Source organism: Vicia villosa, unplaced genomic scaffold (genome assembly GCF_029867415.1).
Source record: "Vicia villosa cultivar HV-30 ecotype Madison, WI unplaced genomic scaffold, Vvil1.0 ctg.000101F_1_1_2_unsc, whole genome shotgun sequence".
Taxonomy (NCBI): domain Eukaryota; kingdom Viridiplantae; phylum Streptophyta; class Magnoliopsida; order Fabales; family Fabaceae; genus Vicia; species Vicia villosa.
In genome coordinates, this window is record NW_026705012.1 from 65124 (window position 1) to 83418 (window position 18295).

Here is an 18295-nt window from a genome sequence, read left to right on the forward strand (position 1 = left end):
AGCTTCTGATAAGTAAGAGCTTAAAGCTTATGATAAACAACTATTGCTTAAGCTTCCACGCGAGAGTTTTAAGAAAGGGAAATTATTGAAAACCCAATTCAAACCCCCCCTTTTTTTGTGTTTTTCTCCACATTCAACACTTTCTGATAAAAGTGTTGGTGTAAGGAATCATTAGACAACACTTTCTGATAAAAGCGCTGGTGTAAGGAATCATTTGGAAGCACTTTTGTTGAAAGCGCTGGCGTAAGTCTCTTAAGACAGATCTTTTTGATGTTTTCTAATAAAACTTCTAGCTTAAGGCATCATTAGACATCACTTTTCGTAAAAGCGCTGGCATAAGTCATCATTTGGCAATGCTTTCTACTAGTAAGTGTTGTCATGTATATAATTTAGAAAACGCTTTTATTGATAAGAGACGGCTCAAATCATCTTTAGGAGGCGCTTATTTTTTTTTAATTAAGGTCTAAGGCAGATTCTCCTTAAATATATAATTATAAAACAATACAAGGGAATTTAGAAATGGAACATTCATAATATTTTTTCAACATCACATTTTTGGGTTTAAATTCTCACAATCATAAATCAGCAACATATTGTGATTAATAATAACCATGTTACACCAAAATATAATAAGAACCATATTTGAACTAATTCAAATTTGCATAAAATTCATAATCACTCTTATACAAATTCAAAAGTACACATATCTATTCAAAATTACATTAACTCTATGTAACATAAAAGTATAATTCCTTCATTTATGAATAAGTCACATATAGTAGGACAACCTAACTCATGTGTTTGAATAATTTTTATTTGACATCATTGAGAAGCTAATTAAAAGGAGCCATATGCTTGTACCAATAAAAAAATCGAGCCACGTGCTTAAATGTCCAAACTTGATGTACTTTAACCAAAGTGATTGGCTAAAGTGCTTCAATTTAGGGTGATTAAAGCTCAATAATAGATGTTAATCTATAGAATAAGTAGCACCAAAGTAAAGCAATATAGTGCTTGTTCACAATATTTTGTTTTAGTAAACATTCGCTAGCTAACCAGCTAGAAATATACGAGAGCTTCTTTGCAAGTTAATGTTCCTTTTCTAAAACTTTTCAACCAGAAAACGTCTTTGTTATAATACCGTACCAAAAAAAAATCAAATTTGAAGATCATATCATAAAAAACAACCTACACAAATTAAGATAGACACATAGAGACGGAAGAAATGGAAGTAAAAGGGTATTTATTCACTAGTAACAATTGGATTAAACTCCATGATGCATGTAGCACATGAACAATAAATCATATTAGAAGATACAAAAATAATAATAACAAAAAATGACGTATCTAATATCTCAAGTCATTCTCAAGCTAATGCAGCACATAACAGGGGAAAATAGGCACACAAAAAAACAAAGCCAGAAATGCATAAAAACAAATTTATCTATTATGTACCTTAATTTCTTTGATGATAAGCAAGGTTGCATAAACTAGTTCATGGAGATGGTTTTTGTAACGCCCCAAACTGCTTTCAGGATGATCGGCTGACCTCACAAACTAACACGGGTCTTTTCAACATGCTTTAACTTCACTCGCACGCTTTCCAAGAAACTTTCCAGAAGGTCACTCATCCCAGAATTTCTCCAAGTCAAGCACGCTTAACTGTGGAGTTCTTATGGAACGGGATACTGAAAAAAATATGCATCTTGTTGATATAGGTAGTACCCATCAATCCTTATAAGATTTCCTTCAACCATGCAGACTCATACCTGCACGGTCTTAGCATCCCTCTCATTTCGATGTGGCGACCACTCCTTTCCATATTCAACCTTGAGTGTTACATGCGATATAACCACCCCTCGCCTTCTTCGGCCTCGGGTGTTACATGCCCACCAACTTCCGCATGGTTCGTTCTCGAACCATATCGTACTTGAAGAGGTCTGGCTCTAATACCATTTGTAACGCCCCAAACTGCTTTCAGGATGATCGACTGACCCCACAAACCAACACGAGTCTTTTCAGCATGCTTTGACCTCAGTCACACGCTTTCCAGGAAACTTCCCAGAAGTTCACTCATTCTAGAGTTTCTCCAAGTCAAGCACACTTAACTGTATTCTTATGGAACGGGATACCGAAAAGAAGATGCGTCTTGTTGGTATAGGTAGTACCCATCAATCCTTATAATCTTTCCTTCAACCATGCAGACTCATAGCTGCACGGCCTTAGGCTCCCTCTCATTCTGATGTGACGACCACTCCTTACCATATTTGACATCGAGTGTTACATGTGGTGTAACTACCCCTCTCCTTCTTCGGCCTCAGGTGTTACAGTTTTCATGAATGCAACAAATGTTTAACTATTGTATACTAAAAAAGAATTTCTATGGAGCTTTCCCTTATCCACTTGGTTTTTAATTAACCCCACCTAGATCCAAATTCAAACATATAAATAACATAACACAGTGGTAGACAAGTATTTTATACGTAACTAGTAACAAACTATACATGATGATATTCCATATTCCATGTTTTGTTAAATGCCAGAATTGACATACCTTAGAAAACAAATTATATAAAATGTTAATTACACAAGCTATTAATTTATATCAAACTACATAAACCATAACATCATTGATAATGTGTCCAAGATTAACACAAAAAACAAAATGAAAAGTTCACTAATAACTTAGAGATTGATAAACATGATACCCAAAATAGCAAACTAAATCATAAAACCCCATTCATAATAACAGGATCAGAAAGCAATTTTCCAACAACATACATCATTTCCTCTTTAAATAAACAAACATGAATCTTGAGAACCAAGGCATTCTGAAAGTCAACACATCCCCACTGCGAAGCTTCTTATCTTTCACAAACTCATACCAACCTATTCCAATGTACATTTCATTCTTATCCATTTCTCGATTTTTTCTTTTAGCGTTGAAATTTTTTCATTTGTAACATTAATCATTGTCAACATCAATCAATTTAACCTCCTTCATCCTAAAGGCATCTTTTGATTACACATTTCGGAAAATGCTACAAAACATAAATATTAACAATGCATTCATCTATTAATAAACAAAATTAAATATTCATAAAACTAATTATGTCAGTAAGGATGATAAAAATTCTACCATCACATTGGTTGTAGTTGTTTTCGGCTTCGTTACTGTACACTCACAAAGGAAGTGGTTCTTTCCTGCAACCTCACCTTTGTGCATGTTATTCACAATGTAACAAACTTCACCACTTCTTCACATGATAAAATATATTTTTATGTTTCTTCCCGAATTTCATAGACGTTCCTTCATCCCTCTGATTATATTTTTAACACCTTCTGGCAAAGCTCTTCATCGTCTTCTTCGTAGATACGAAATCATCATCAAAAGAACTCTTCATAGTATCCTTGGCAGCTGCGACTTCATCATAAGATGAACTGAAAAAAGATACCATAAAGTTTCTGAATTAAAATTGTTAACAAAATTTGAATAAGTGTGTTTTAAACCATTATTATGAAATATTAGTAATAATGGTATTGGAATATGAAACGAAGAGACTTGTTAAACCAAACAAATGCCCAAATTATGGCCATTATGTTTTGGAATTAAAGTTTCGTAATGGAATTGGTCATAACATCGGTTAAACCATTATTTTGAAACATTATTTGAAAAAGTATTAAATATGGAATTGGAATATGAAACGAAAAGAGTTCTTGAACCGCCACAATTATTATTCAATTTTGACCATCCATTCAACTTGTATAGTTACATAATTAAAATCTTTTAAGAAAGTTCATTAAACATTCCAATATAACCCAACATGTCTTTTTATTGGTTATAATATAATATTTTAGATGTTTATCAAGTGATGTCATTCAAGAACAGATAAAACACAACCTAAAGTACTAAACATTTGAAAATTCTCATTGTTTCAGTAATATAATATAATAGAAGCTGAAATTGAGAATCAGTTCACAATTTCTTCTGGGTCTTCTAGGGATATTTTTGTTGCATGAAACAGATATCATGCTAACATATATAATATTTGATTGCATGTTCATATTTATGGTATTTTCTAGATATTTCATATTGCTAATCTATACATGGACAAAAAACGATGTTATGATGATATTGTTTTGCAGTGCTTCGTCTGTTGACATGGAAGACGTGATGTCAACTAAAGACATGTTACAGGAAGAAATAAATAAGTTGTCGTTTCTCCATCACATTCCAAATCTGGTTCCGCTTGAAAATTAAGATCAACCATATGTGGAAATTCAAGATGGTATCAATCAACATGAAGAGGATGTAATTTCTAAGAAGATGGGATTACTGGGAGATGAAGGTAACTGAATGAATGAGGAAGAGAAACAATGTATTGGTATGTGTTTAAGCAAATAAGTCGTATTAATTATTGATCTTACCGAGCAGATAGGGGAAAAAAGGGTTGTACCTGCAAGGCACTCCGACGCCAAAGTAAGTATGTGTTCCACAAGGTACAACAAAGTGAGAGAATTTTGGGGTAAGAAAAGATTCCCTTGCCCTCTATCATAAGAGGGCTATTTATGGGGTGCCCTTATGCGAAATTGGCTCCGTCTTCTGAGGCGGAGATTTCGGTGACGCGAGGGCTGGCTGTTTACCGGGCACGAGTGTGCCTCGTGGTCGGTTGTCCAAGGCTTCTGCCCGGAGCGGTCTTGAGGAGGTCGCCACGCGTGGCCCAAGGCGCCTTGGGCCGAAGGTTGGATTGGCCCAATTAGATTTATTGGGTCGGCCCAAAACAAGAGCCCCCCAAGTCGTTGCTTCTGCTCGTGGGAGTGACGACTTAGAGGAAGTTGATCCAGGGGACGCGTGTAACATCCCAATTTTTATTAATATTTTTATTAATTATATTAGTAATTATATTATTTGGTGTTTTTAATAATTATTTGCTTAATTTAGTCATTTCTTAGGTTTATTGAAATTTTCGCGTTTTGGGATGATTTAGTCGGTATTAGTCTGGGATAGCGGATCAATATTTAATCGAAAATTTTAATATTTTTAGCATTAAGAATATTAATGAGTTAATATTTAGCGTTTTAGGAATTTTCTGAGTAATTAAGATTCGACCGGAAATATGAGACATTGAGTTATTAGAGGATTTTATCCGTATTTGTTTTATTATATTATTTTATTTTACTTGGTGTGTTAAATAATTATTTAATTGTTATGAGATATAATAATTAATTGAATTAATTAAATTTGTGTGTATTGGTGTTTATTTAGTTTATTGAACTAAATAGAGATATTAAGAGATTATATTTAATTGGGCCTATTTATTAGAGTTAGAAGTAAATAGGGGGTATTATCTTTTAAGCCCATTTTATAAACCATAAGATAGTAAGGGTTTAGTGAGACTAGAGATATCATTTTATTTGGTCATTTTCAAGAGAAGAGAAAGGGGAGAAAAGAGACTAAGAGAGGAGAAAGGAGAAAAAGCTAGGGGAAGAACAACAAGGGAGAAAGTTAGGGTTTGAAGCACATTGAAGAGGTAAGGGGGAGAATCTTTATTATTATGTGTTAGTATGATCGGGTCAATGGGTAGATTAACATGACTTAGGAATTTTGTTCTTCAATTTTAGGTTTTTGACATGTTAGATTTTGTTGAGGATCTATGAAATTGAGGTTAAAAACATGTTTTAATGTTAGTAATTGGTATATTGGTGAAATTAAGGGAATATGGAGAATTCAATTTATAAAAACAAATTGCCACTTACTGTATCGTTGAAAGTAATTGATTTGGTAGGTTACAGTATCACCATCTTAATTTTGTACTGGAGCGGTTCATTCCTAATATATATACTGTATGCCTTGTTTTATTATTGATGAGAGATATGTGTTAAAGTAGTGGATCATTTACTTTTTTTGTACTGGTATATTGACACTTAAGTTAAGTTGAGAATAACAATTAGTGTATAACAATACTGTAGCGAGCTGGTATATACTGTGTCATCAAATTGACATTCAGTTTAGATATTGCTAATATATATATATATATAAATATATATCTTACTTTATGAGTATAATTGATAATAATTTAATAATTATATTAATATTTTAGTAGTTTTGAGTTAGAGATAAATATTTTATTATTTGGTTAATTAGTTAGTTTCAATCCCGATAGAGTTGTCAATAGAGTTGTTAGAGTTGTCAATAAAATTGTCAGAGTTGTTTTGAGTTATTAAGAGTCATACTTTTATTTGTTTTGCGTAATTTTGACATGTTTAGAGTTGTTAGTGTATAATGTCGGTGTTTCCTTTTTCGTTGAAACTTAACAATTCATATCTTTTAAACCGTAATTCTGTTTGAGTTCCCGTTCAAAGTGTTAGGAAGCATAATTATGAGATGATTTACATAATTGAAACAGCAGGATAGTGAAATTGTGAAACAGTAGATTAACATGGTGGTGTTATTTTGTTGAAAATGTGATATTTACGAACAGACCGAAATAGTGTGAATTTAAATATCTTTCATATTAAATATTAGTTTTTGGAATAGAAAATGAATTGATACTTGGTTTAGAAGTGTATTCTTATATTTTGTTACGATATAAATTAACATGAGATAGTATGGTTTGCTAGTGTTAATTGTATTTTGGTGAATCATAATTGAATATTGTTTCTATTATGTGGATTGATATCAATGTGTTGTGAATGTTGTGTACAATTTGATATATAATTTATAGAGTTGAATTATTATGGGTATGTGATAAATTAAGACTGAAGAGATAATCTTAATTGCATATGTTTGTTAACATTGTACATACATTCATGTCATGGTGTGCCTTGAAACAAAGGTGGTTTGCTTTGAAACAAAAGCGAGGCTTAGATTCTAGAGTGAATCGGAAGCGGTAAACTATATGTTTACATTTTGGTGGGCTTTGGTCTTGTCCGGATCTGAAGCGTGGCTAGATTCTATATGAATCGGAAGCGGTGGAACTTTGGGTCCACATTGGGTACCACATGCATAGAGTCACATGTCTTGCATCGAGTCACATTGGAGTTATGTGATATTTGAATATATGAAATTATGTGATTATGTGATTGTTATGTGTGCATGAGATGTGATAATTAAATTTGGTGATGTTTGATACATGATTTTGGTGATATATGTGAATGTGTGATAATGATGGTTCGTGTGTATATTTGGAAACATAGTATTGAATCAATTTGAGTATTATATTAACGAACTTGGTAGTATACTTAAATATGTGAAATATATTTGATAGTATGATTTATATGGTTATATAAGGTGTGACGAATTCCTTTAATTGTTGATTTAATCATTGTGCTTTATTATACTTTCTTCATAATGATTTGAATTCTCACCCTTCTGTTTTAATGTTGCCCTCGTTTGGCGACATGCAGGTTCTGGCGTTTAGTAGCTCGCGTGTGATCTTAGTCGGAGTTTCTTCCGAGTTATTTGGAGATTAGGTAGTGAGTCAATGCTCTGGTCATGTAACACTAGGTAGACTAGTTATTTGAACTCATGTTTCTATTCGGTTATGTATTACGTTTGATTTGAGAACTTGTTATGTTACTACTTGTTGTTTGATAGGCTCTTAAGCCAAATATTCTGAATTATGTTTTAATTTATGTTGATATGATTATTGAGACTTGATCATGGTATGGGACATGGATCATTTTATGAAACACATGAGTATTTAGCAGTTTCCGCTGTGAATGCATATTCTGGATAAAGTATGATTAATTGAGAAGTATTATTTGAAATGACCAGGTGTATCATATATTGTAAGTAAATGCTATCGATTTTTAAAGTCTTTTAGTTTTTGAAAACATCGATGTGACGCCCTTTTGTTATATGCATGCTTATTCTCTGATTATATGCTTATTTATTTTGGGGTATAAAAGGGGTGTTACATAAGTGGTATCAGAGCATGGTCGACCAGTTGGTCAAGGTTATTAATGTCTCTTATCCTGTTGTATTTGATTCGTGTATCTGACACGATCGATACTGTTTTGTCTGGTTGTTTGGTTGCTTAGGACGATGGCTGCAGGAAGGAATGTTGACATTAATGTTGAGGAAATGATGAGGTGGACTGGTGTGATTGGACAAGCGCCGCAAGAGAATGTCGGTTATGGAGGAAAGGATGAGTTTCGTGCTTTTGGAGACTTTCAAAGGTGCAACCCGCCGTTCTTTGAAGGTGGGTATGGACTGGACAAAGCGCACGCATGGATGAGAGGAATTGAGAAGATCTTTCAAGTCGTGAGTTGTACTGATGTATAGAAGGTACAGTTTGGTACTCACATGCTGACAAAAGAAGCTGACGTTTGGTGGAGTAATACTGTACGGAGATTTGAAATAGAAGGTATTGAAGTTACTTGGACTCTTTTCTGTGATGCATTTGGGAAACTATTTTCCAGAAGATATGCGTGGAAAGAAAGAAGTGAAGTTTCTACAGTTGAAACGAGGAGGAGAACAGTTCCGTGAGAAATCGTATGATGACATGAGGGAACAATCTGGTCTTGGCAAGAAGCCAAGTGGGGGAGGAGCTTCTACTCCGATTAAGTGCTACAGGTGTGGCGAGACGGGTCACAAAACTGTTGATTGTGGAGTTGGTTCGAGTAGGAGTTGCTACAGTTGTGGTGAGCAAGGACACAATTGTGCCATGTGCGATAAGCCAAAGAAGGAGCAAGCGAGAGGAAAAGTGTCTGCGTTGTCTGGTGCTGAGACTAATATTAAAGATAAGTTAATCTGAGGTACGTGCTTTATTATTGATAATGATGCAACGCATTATTTTATTCTTTGGATTGTGCTATAAGATTGGATCATGTTTTATCTGTTATGCATGGAAGTGTAGTTAGTGATACAACTGCTGTGGCTTTGTTTCTATTTCTTTTACGTGTTTGAATTATTCGTTGATCATCTTTGGTAGAGATTTTGAGAATTGATGTAATTTGTTTTCCGTTAGACCAAGTTGATGAATTTTGGTGTGAACTGTTTGGAGTTGAACTAAGTAATTGTAACTGTAAGAGAGATTGTGGATCTCGGTGTTGTAAGTGATTTCGATTGCGATTTCTGAAGGAACACTATTATGGTTTAGTAACGATGGTTTATGTTTCATTATGATTGTCAACTGTCTATTGACAAATTGAGGACTTGATCACCCTTAATCTATTGTTGATAGAAGACGAGATCGTATTGGATGAGATAGACTTCTCTTACTAACTTGGTAGCGTGTAAAGCGACTAAGGAGAAGTTGAAGAGTAGATTTGAGGAATTGTTTGAGAAGAGGTTCATTGCCTGAGGGTATAGTCGTAGAGTTACCCTGTTTGTCGAGTAAGAAGAAGGAAGGTTATATGAGGTAATGTTTCTTGAGGATATTTAATTCTAAGAGCGACGATGATCATGTTAAACATTTAAGGATTGTGTTATCGGTGCTGAAAGATAAGAAGGTTATGTAAAACTTTATGAATGTGAGTTTTGGTTGGAAGAAGTGAATTTTCTTGGATATGGGATTTCGAGTTGAGGTGTGTTGATGCAGATATCGATAAGTGGTAGCTTATGCTTCAAGGTAACTTAAAGTACATAAGAGGAATTATTCGATGTATGTATTGGAGTTGTTTGTCGTTGTGTTTGTTTTGGAGTGTAAGAGGCATTGTTTGTTTGGATCAAGGTTTGATGAGTTGAGTGATCACAAGAGTTGAATATGAGGTAAACAAGACGAGTAGAATTTCGAAGGATTTTAATCTTTGGTTTGAATTACCATCCTGGAAAAGTGAAGGTTGTGGCCGATGCATTGAGTAGGAAATAATTTTATAAGTTATGTTGAGGACTCAAGAATTGGAAATCGTTGGAACGATTTAGAGACTTGAGTTTGGTTTGTGAGACGAAGTCTTCGTGTGTTAAGTTTGGTATGTTGAAGCTTACTTGTGGTATTCTTGACGAGGTTAGAGAGGGTCAAAAATTGGATTTAGAATTAGTTGACAAGATGACATTGATGAAGCAAGGAAAAAGGTAATAACTTTCGGGTTGATGAGAATAGTGTCATGAGGAGTCATGATCGAGTTTGTATTCCTGATGTTTCAGATTTGAGAAAGAGAATTTATGAAGAAGGGCATCGTAATGGTTTGAGTATACGTCATGATGCTACTAGAATGTATCAAGATTTGAGGGAAATGTTTAGTGGTAAAGTATGAAGAGGGATATAGTGGAATTGTGTATTTGAGTTGGACTTGTCAGAAACTGTTTAGTTGCAACAGTTATTCTATTCGATTGGAAGGGAGATAGTATCTCTATGGATTTTGTTTCGAGATTGCCGAGGCATTGAGTAATTGTGAAGTGAGTTGGGTCAGTATGGATAGTTGACGAAATGTGCTCGTTTTAATCCGATGAAGATGGATTATTCGATGAAGAGACTTGCTAAGTTGTGCATCGAAAGGATTGTGTGTTGCATGGTATTTCCTTCGGATGTTGAAATGACATCTTTTGAAGCTTTGTATGGTCGTAAGTGTAGAATGTTTTGTATCGATATGAATCGATAGAGAGAGTGGATGTGAATTCGGTGTCGAAATCGTTGTGTTGATTGAATTTTCGAGGACGAAAATATTCTAAGTGGGGGAGAGTTGTAACATCCCAATTTTTATTAATATTTTTATTAATTATATTATTTGGTGTTTTTAATAATTATTTGCTTAATTTAGTCATTTCTTATGTTTATTGAAATTTTCGCGTTTTGGGATGATTTAGTCGGTATTAGTCTGGGATAGCGGATCAATATTTAATCGAAAATTTTAATATTTTTAGCATTAAGAATATTAATGAGTTAATATTTAGCGTTTTAGGAATTTTCTGAGTAATTAAGATTCGACCGGAAATATGAGACATTGAGTTATTAGAGGATTTTATCCGTATTTGTTTTATTATATTATTTTATTTTACTTGGTGTGTTAAATAATTATTTAATTGTTAAGAGATATAATAATTAATTGAATTAATTAAATTTGTGTGTATTGGTGTTTATTTAGTTTATTGAACTAAATAGAGATATTAAGAGATTATATTTAATTGGGCCTATTTATTAGAGTTAGAAGTAAATAGGGGGTGTTATCTTTTAAGCCCATTTTATAAACCATAAGATAGTAAGGGTTTAGTGAGAGTAGAGATATCATTTCATTTGGTCATTTTCAAGAGAAGAGAAAGGGGAGAAAAGAGACTAAGAGAGGAGAAAGGAGAAAAAGCTAGGGGAAGAACAACAAGGGAGAAAGTTAGGGTTTGAAGCACATTGAAGAGGTAAGGGGGAGATGATAACACGATTTTATATCGTATATTTAGCCTAAAATCCATAGATATTTATAGCATTTTCCATTTATTATGTCAATTTATTATGATATTACGCGTGTATTTGCTTTGTTTCAGGTTTTACACTTCAAATACGACTATTTGCGAAAAGGAAAGAAAATCAAGCTTAAATGACCAATATTTATGCTTAAAAGACGAAAAGAGGTGCTGAAGTGAAAGAAGGGTGCAATTAGGACCCAAAAAGGCCCAAAAGAGCAATCCAGCCCACGAAGGAAAGCAGCCCAGGCCACACTAGTAAGCAGAGACGCACGTCTCTGCCACCTCAGCAAAAGGGAGACGCACGTCTCCACTTCCCTGAAGATTCTCCACTTGAGACGCACGTCTCAAGTCACGCACCCAGTCTCCCTGAAGAGTCGGAGACGCACGTCTCCAAGTCCCGGTCTGCAAAAAGTTCCGTTTTTCACGCAAAGCAACTGCAAAGCCTCACCTATAAATAGAGGCAGTCACTTCAGTCCAAAGTGTCCGATTTCCTGCCAACGAAGTGCTGCCGAAATTGTACCGCGAACTGCTTTTCCTTATTCTGTTTTCATTTAACCGTCTATTTTCTCACAACGATTTCTACACTGGAAATTGTTGTGAACTTTTCATAGATCTAGCCTTACGTTAGATTTATCGCTTTATTTTCCTTGTTTTTATTTTCTGCCATTTAAATTCCGAAGAACGATCCAGCCAACCTGTGGTGGAAGTTCGAGTACTTCAAGATTCAATTCAATCCAGATTTATTTTAATTCAGGTTTTTTATTTACCGCCTTATTTATATTATTTATCTGCATGATATATTATATGCCGTTTAATATGCTTATTATTATGAACCGAACCAATATATGTATGTTTAATCGTATTAATATGTCTGGCTAAAATACTAAAGGTGTCGGTATGTAAAGTAAGTTAACCGTAGGGGTCCGAAATAAATTGGCCTAAATTATGTTTTATTAATTATCACTTATTTTTGGTTTATATGTCTAGTTTAATTAGTAAGTCTTAAAACCAATAGAGCGAAAGTTTGAGGGATTAGGACGGTCAAAGGTTAAAATCAATAGAGCGAAAGTTTGAGATCTTTAACTGGATAGTAGACATAGGACATTAGTTTTAAGGACGGCGAAAGCGTATTAAAACTAATTGGAACTTATTTATTTTCAAAAATTGTTTTTACACTCGAGCGGGATGGCGAAAGCGTACGTTAGGGATATTAGCATGTTCCGAGTCAATAGAGCGAAAGTTTGAGATTAGGAGATTTAAATAGATAACAACCTCGTAAAATAGGCATTTTATTAATTACATTGTTTCCAAAAAGCTCTCCTAAAATCTAATGGGATGGCGAAAGCGTACATTAGGATTAGGATAGTAGTCTGACTCAACAGAGCGAAAGTTTGAGACGAGGATTTTTAATCAATTTGAATTAGTAAAGATTTTTAATTTAATTATGCAAAAGCCAATGGACCTTCGGATTACCTGTAGTTAAACGAAATACATACTGATACCTGTCTTTTATTATTATTCTTTATTTTCTCACAATCACTTTCCCTTAGGAACAATCGAAATTTTAGTACTCCTAGCTTTACATAGTAACCTTAGATAACGGTAGATCGATTCATAGTCCCTGTGGATTCGATATCTTTTAAAACTACACGACACGACTGTGCACTTGCAGTTATCAGATTTATAGACACGTAAAGTCGCGATCAAGTTTTTGGCGCCGTTGCCGGGGACTATTTAAGTCGATATCGTAACTCACTGTTACACCGTAGAGACTAGGAAAATTCTTCCCTTTCTTTTTGAACGATTGTATGCCAAATACTCGTTCACAAGGAGGAGACTTAATACAACGAATTAACGAGATCGAACGTTTCATTAACGTTAAACGTCGAGCTCGCAACCTTCCCGAAGTAGCAGAAATTCCGATTAATCAGGAATTGAATTTTACTGATCAAATCAATCAAATCACCCCGAAGTTAGAGATGGCTGCTATTCGTCCTCTTAGAGACTATGCCGCTCCTTCGCGCGCTGAACCGCATTCAAGTATCGCACCACCTGCGATTGAAGCGAACAATTTCGAACTGAAACCTTCACTGGTCCAAGCTGTTCAACAGAATCAATTCTCTGGAAGCCCTGTAGACGACCCCAATCTCCATTTATCCGTGTTCGTGCAATACGCCGACACTATCAAAGCCAACAACGTTAGTTCCGAAGCTATTCGATTACGCCTTTTCCCTTTCTCCTTGAGAGATAGAGCGAGAGCGTGGCTTCAATCCCTGCCTTCAAATTCCATAACTACGTGGGACGAATTGAAGAGAGTATTCTTAGCAAGATACTTTCCGCCTAGCAAGACTGCTATGCTTAGAGGTCAAATCAACGGATTTACCCAGAAAGATAACGAATCGCTCTTCGAAGCTTGGGAACGTTACAAGGACATGCTTAGAATATGCCCTCATCATGGACTTGAACCATGGCTGATCATCCATACCTTTTATGGTGGTCTCTTATATAACACTAAAATGACTATAGATGCCGCTGCTGGCGGAGCATTAATGGACAAACCCCATGATGAAGCGTACAAACTCATAGAGAACATGGCACAAAACCATTACCAATGGGGAGGAGAACGCGCCGCTCTAGAGAAAGCCCAAACCAAAGGAGGAATGTACGAAATTAGTGGTATAGACCGCGTTAACGCTAAAGTAGACGCTTTAACTCAAAAGATCGAGAATTTAACCATCACTCCTTCAGCCACCGCTGCCGCTGTAGCACCTAACTGCGAGATCTGTGGATTGACTGGGCATATAGTTGCTGAATGCCAACTCTTGACTGGAGTCCCATCTGATCAAGTAAATTACGCTCAAGGAAACCCTTATTCTAACACGTACAACCCTGGATGGAAAAACCACCCGAACTTTTCTTATAAGAACAACAATGCGTTGTACGCGCCTGGACAAGCACCTGCTGTACCACCTGGCTACCAAAAAGCGCCTGTAGCTGCTCAAAACACCCCTAGGAAGTCAAACCTAGAAATCATGATGGAGAACTTTATAGCTTCCCAACAACAAACCAATAAAGACTTCCTGAATCAAAACATCCACAATAGCGAGCAACTAAAACAACTATCGAACAAAGTAGATGCTTTAGCTACGCATAACAAGATGTTAGAAACTCAAATCTCACAAGTAGCTCAACAACAAGCACCTACTGCTGCCCCTGCTGGCACGTTTCCTGCTCAACCACAACCTAATCCTAAAGGACATGCGAACGCGATAACACTACGAAGTGGAACTAATTACGATGGACCCGTAGATCCTAGAACCCAAAACGTACCCATGTCACAACAAGAGCCAAAGGAAACCCAAAAGAAAACAACCGACGAACAAACTGCTAAGCCTAAAGAGAACAATAACGAAGTGGAACCCGAAAAAGAGAAACCTTATGTTCCACCACCACCTTATAAGCCACCAATTCCTTACCCTCAAAGATTAGCCAAATCAAAAACCGAAGCGCAATTTAAAAGATTTGTAGAACTTCTGAAGCAATTAAACATAACCATACCATTCACAGAAGCCATAACTGAGATGCCTTCGTACGCTAAGTTCTTAAAAGAAATCTTATCAAACAAAAAGAAACTCGAGGATAACGAAACTATTACGCTTACCGCTGAATGTAGCGCTATCATCCAGAACAACATGCCTCCAAAACTGAAAGACCCTGGTAGTTTCTCTATACCCTGCGTAATTGGAAAAACCATCATAGAGAAAGCCTTGTGCGATCTAGGAGCTAGTGTTAGTTTGATGCCTCTTTCGACCTGTAAGAAACTCAACCTAGGTGAGCTTAAAGCAACAAGAATGTCTCTTCAACTAGCAGACCGTTCAGTTAAATATCCTGTAGGAATGTTAGAGAATATCCCTGTTCGTGTAGGACAATTCTACATCCCGACTGATTTCATCATTATGGATATCCAAGAAGATTCTAACATCCCGATCATTTTAGGAAGACCATTTTTAGCAACCGCTGGTGCAATTATAGATGTAAAGCGAGGAAAGCTTACTTTCGAAGTAGGAGAAGAGAAAATAGAATTTATCCTTTCCCAGTTCCTAAAAGCACCTTCTATAATTGACACATGCTGTTCTGCTGACATAATCGACGAGTGTGTCAAGGAAATAAAATCCGAACCAAATAAGGAAACCGAAACCCTAAGAATTCCTATGCCGCCAATTTTTGAAGACGACAACTGGCGTGAGGAATATCAAGATAACCACCTGAGTGAATGCTTAGCTTTAACCCCTGATCCTATACCTGGACCAAAGAAACCTGCTATAGAGCTGAAGACACTCCCTACCGATCTTAGATACGAATTTCTAGACGAAGAACTAAACCGACCAGTTATAGTAAACGCCAACTTAGGACGAACCGAGACTGAAAAATTACTTAATGTCCTAAGAAAATACCCTACCGCTTTAGGATACAACATATCAGATCTGAAAGGTATAAGCCCTTCTCTGTGTATGCACCGCATTATGCTCGAAGACGATAGTAAAACCTCTAGGGAACATCAAAGGCGAATAAATCCTATTATGAGCGATGTGGTTAAAAAGGAAATCCAAAAACTGCTAGAAGCTGGAATAATATATCCTATATCCGATAGTAAATGGGTTAGCCCCGTTCACGTCGTACCAAAGAAAGGAGGAGTCACTGTAATCACTAACGCAAAAGGAGAATCTGTAGCACAACGTACCCAAACTGGATGGAGAATGTGCATTGACTATAGGAAGCTAAATAAAGCTACCCGAAAAGACCATTTCCCTCTACCTTTCATAGATCAAATGCTCGAACGCTTAGCTAAACACTCACATTTTTGTTATCTGGATGGATACTCCGGATTTTTCCAAATTCCTATCCACCCTGACGACCAAGAGAAGACCACATTCACCTGTCCTTATGGTACATTCGCTTATAGACGAATGCCTTTTGGACTCTGCAATGCACCCGCGACCTTCCAAAGATGCATGATGGCAATATTTGCCGACTTCCTAGATGGAATAATGGAGGTCTTTATGGACGATTTCTCTGTCTGTGGAGGAAGTTTTGAAACATGTTTAGAAAACCTTGAAATGGTGCTTAGACGATGCGTAAGCGTAAACCTAGTCCTTAATTGGGAAAAATGCCATTTCATGGTTCGACAAGGAATTGTACTTGGACACATCGTATCCGATAGAGGAATCGAAGTTGATAAAGCAAAAATCGAAATTATCGAAAACCTTCAACCTCCCAAAACTGTTAGAGAAATAAGAAGTTTTCTTGGACATGCTGGTTTTTACCGACGCTTCATTAAGGATTTCTCTAAAATAACCAAACCCTTAACTGAACTACTCATGAAAGACGCCGAATTTATTTTCACCGATAAATGCACTGAAGCATTTCAAACGCTTAAACAAGCATTGATCTCTGCGCCAATCATGCAACCTCCCGACTGGAATGAGCCTTTCGAAATAATGTGTGACGCAAGTGATTATGCTGTAGGAGCCGTTCTAGGACAAAGAAAGGATAAGAAACTACATGTCATATATTATGCGAGTAGAACCCTAGACGAAGCTCAGATGAATTATGCCACGACAGAAAAAGAATTATTAGCTGTCGTATTCGCACTAGACAAATTCCGTTCTTACCTGGTAGGAGCCAAAATAATCATATACACTGACCACGCCGCCATTAGGTACCTCCTAACCAAAAAGGACGCTAAACCAAGACTTTTGAGATGGATCTTGTTACTGCAAGAATTCGACCTGGAAATTAAAGATAAGAAAGGCACTGAAAATGTCGTAGCAGATCACCTCTCTCGATTGGAAAATCTGAAACCCGAACAAGTACCAATTGACGATGATTTCCCTTATGAAAGACTCATCGCCCAATTAGAAGCAAATGAATTCGAACCATACCGTCCAAACTCTGAAACCGAGAAATTAGCTGAAATAGCTTTAGCCCGATCTGACGCACCTTGGTATGCAGATTTCGTAAATTACCTAGCTGCTGGTGTGCTTCCTCCTGATCTAAGCTACCAACAGAAGAAGAAATTCTTCCATGACCTAAAACATTACTATTGGGACGACCCTCTCCTTTTCAAAAGAGGCCCCGATGGAATCTTTAGACGTTGTGTACCCGAGGAAGAAATAAGAAGCATAATAACACATTGTCATTCTGCACCGTGTGGAGGACACCATAGCACATCTAGAACCTGCGCCAAAATCCTTCAATCTGGACTTTTCTGGCCCAACCTGTGGAAAGACGTCCATTTTGCTATACTAAGCTGTGATAGATGCCAACGAACTGGAAACATTTCAAGACGCGATGAAATGCCTCAAAAAGGCATTCTAGAAGTAGAAATATTTGACGTCTGGGGAATAGACTTCATGGGACCGTTTCCGTCATCGTTTGGAAATCAATATATACTCGTAGCCGTCGATTACGTTTCAAAATGGATAGAAGCTATCGCTTCCCCTACGAATGATACACGAGTAGTTATTAAACTCTTCAAAAACGTCATTTTTCCTAGGTTCGGTGTGCCAAGATTGGTAATTAGCGATGGTGGTTCCCATTTCATTTCAAGAATACTTGAGAAACTCCTTCGAAAATATGGAGTAAATCATCGAATAGCCACACCATACCATCCACAAACAAGCGGTCAAGTAGAAGTATCTAACCGCGAAATAAAACAAATATTGGAGAAAACTGTTGCTATATCTAGGAAAGATTGGTCAACCAAGCTAAATGAAGCTTTATGGGCTTATAGAACAGCTTTCAAAACTCCAATAGGAACTACCCCATTCAAACTCGTTTATGGAAAATCATGCCACCTACCAGTAGAGTTAGAACATAAAGCCTATTGGGCCATTAAGAACTTAAACCTAAACTACACTGCCGCTGGTGAGAAACGACTTCTCGACATAAACG

At 36.3% G+C, this 18295-nt stretch overlaps 1 non-coding gene across 1 annotated transcript; it reads right to left on the minus strand.

Moving 5' to 3' along the window:
* Window positions 1–13695: 13695 nt before the first annotated feature.
* Window positions 13696–13802, minus strand: LOC131624067 (small nucleolar RNA R71). Its single transcript, XR_009290444.1, has one exon. It is a non-coding gene; the product is annotated as a small nucleolar RNA R71 (small nucleolar RNA).
* Between the last annotated feature and the right edge of the window lie 4493 nt (window positions 13803–18295).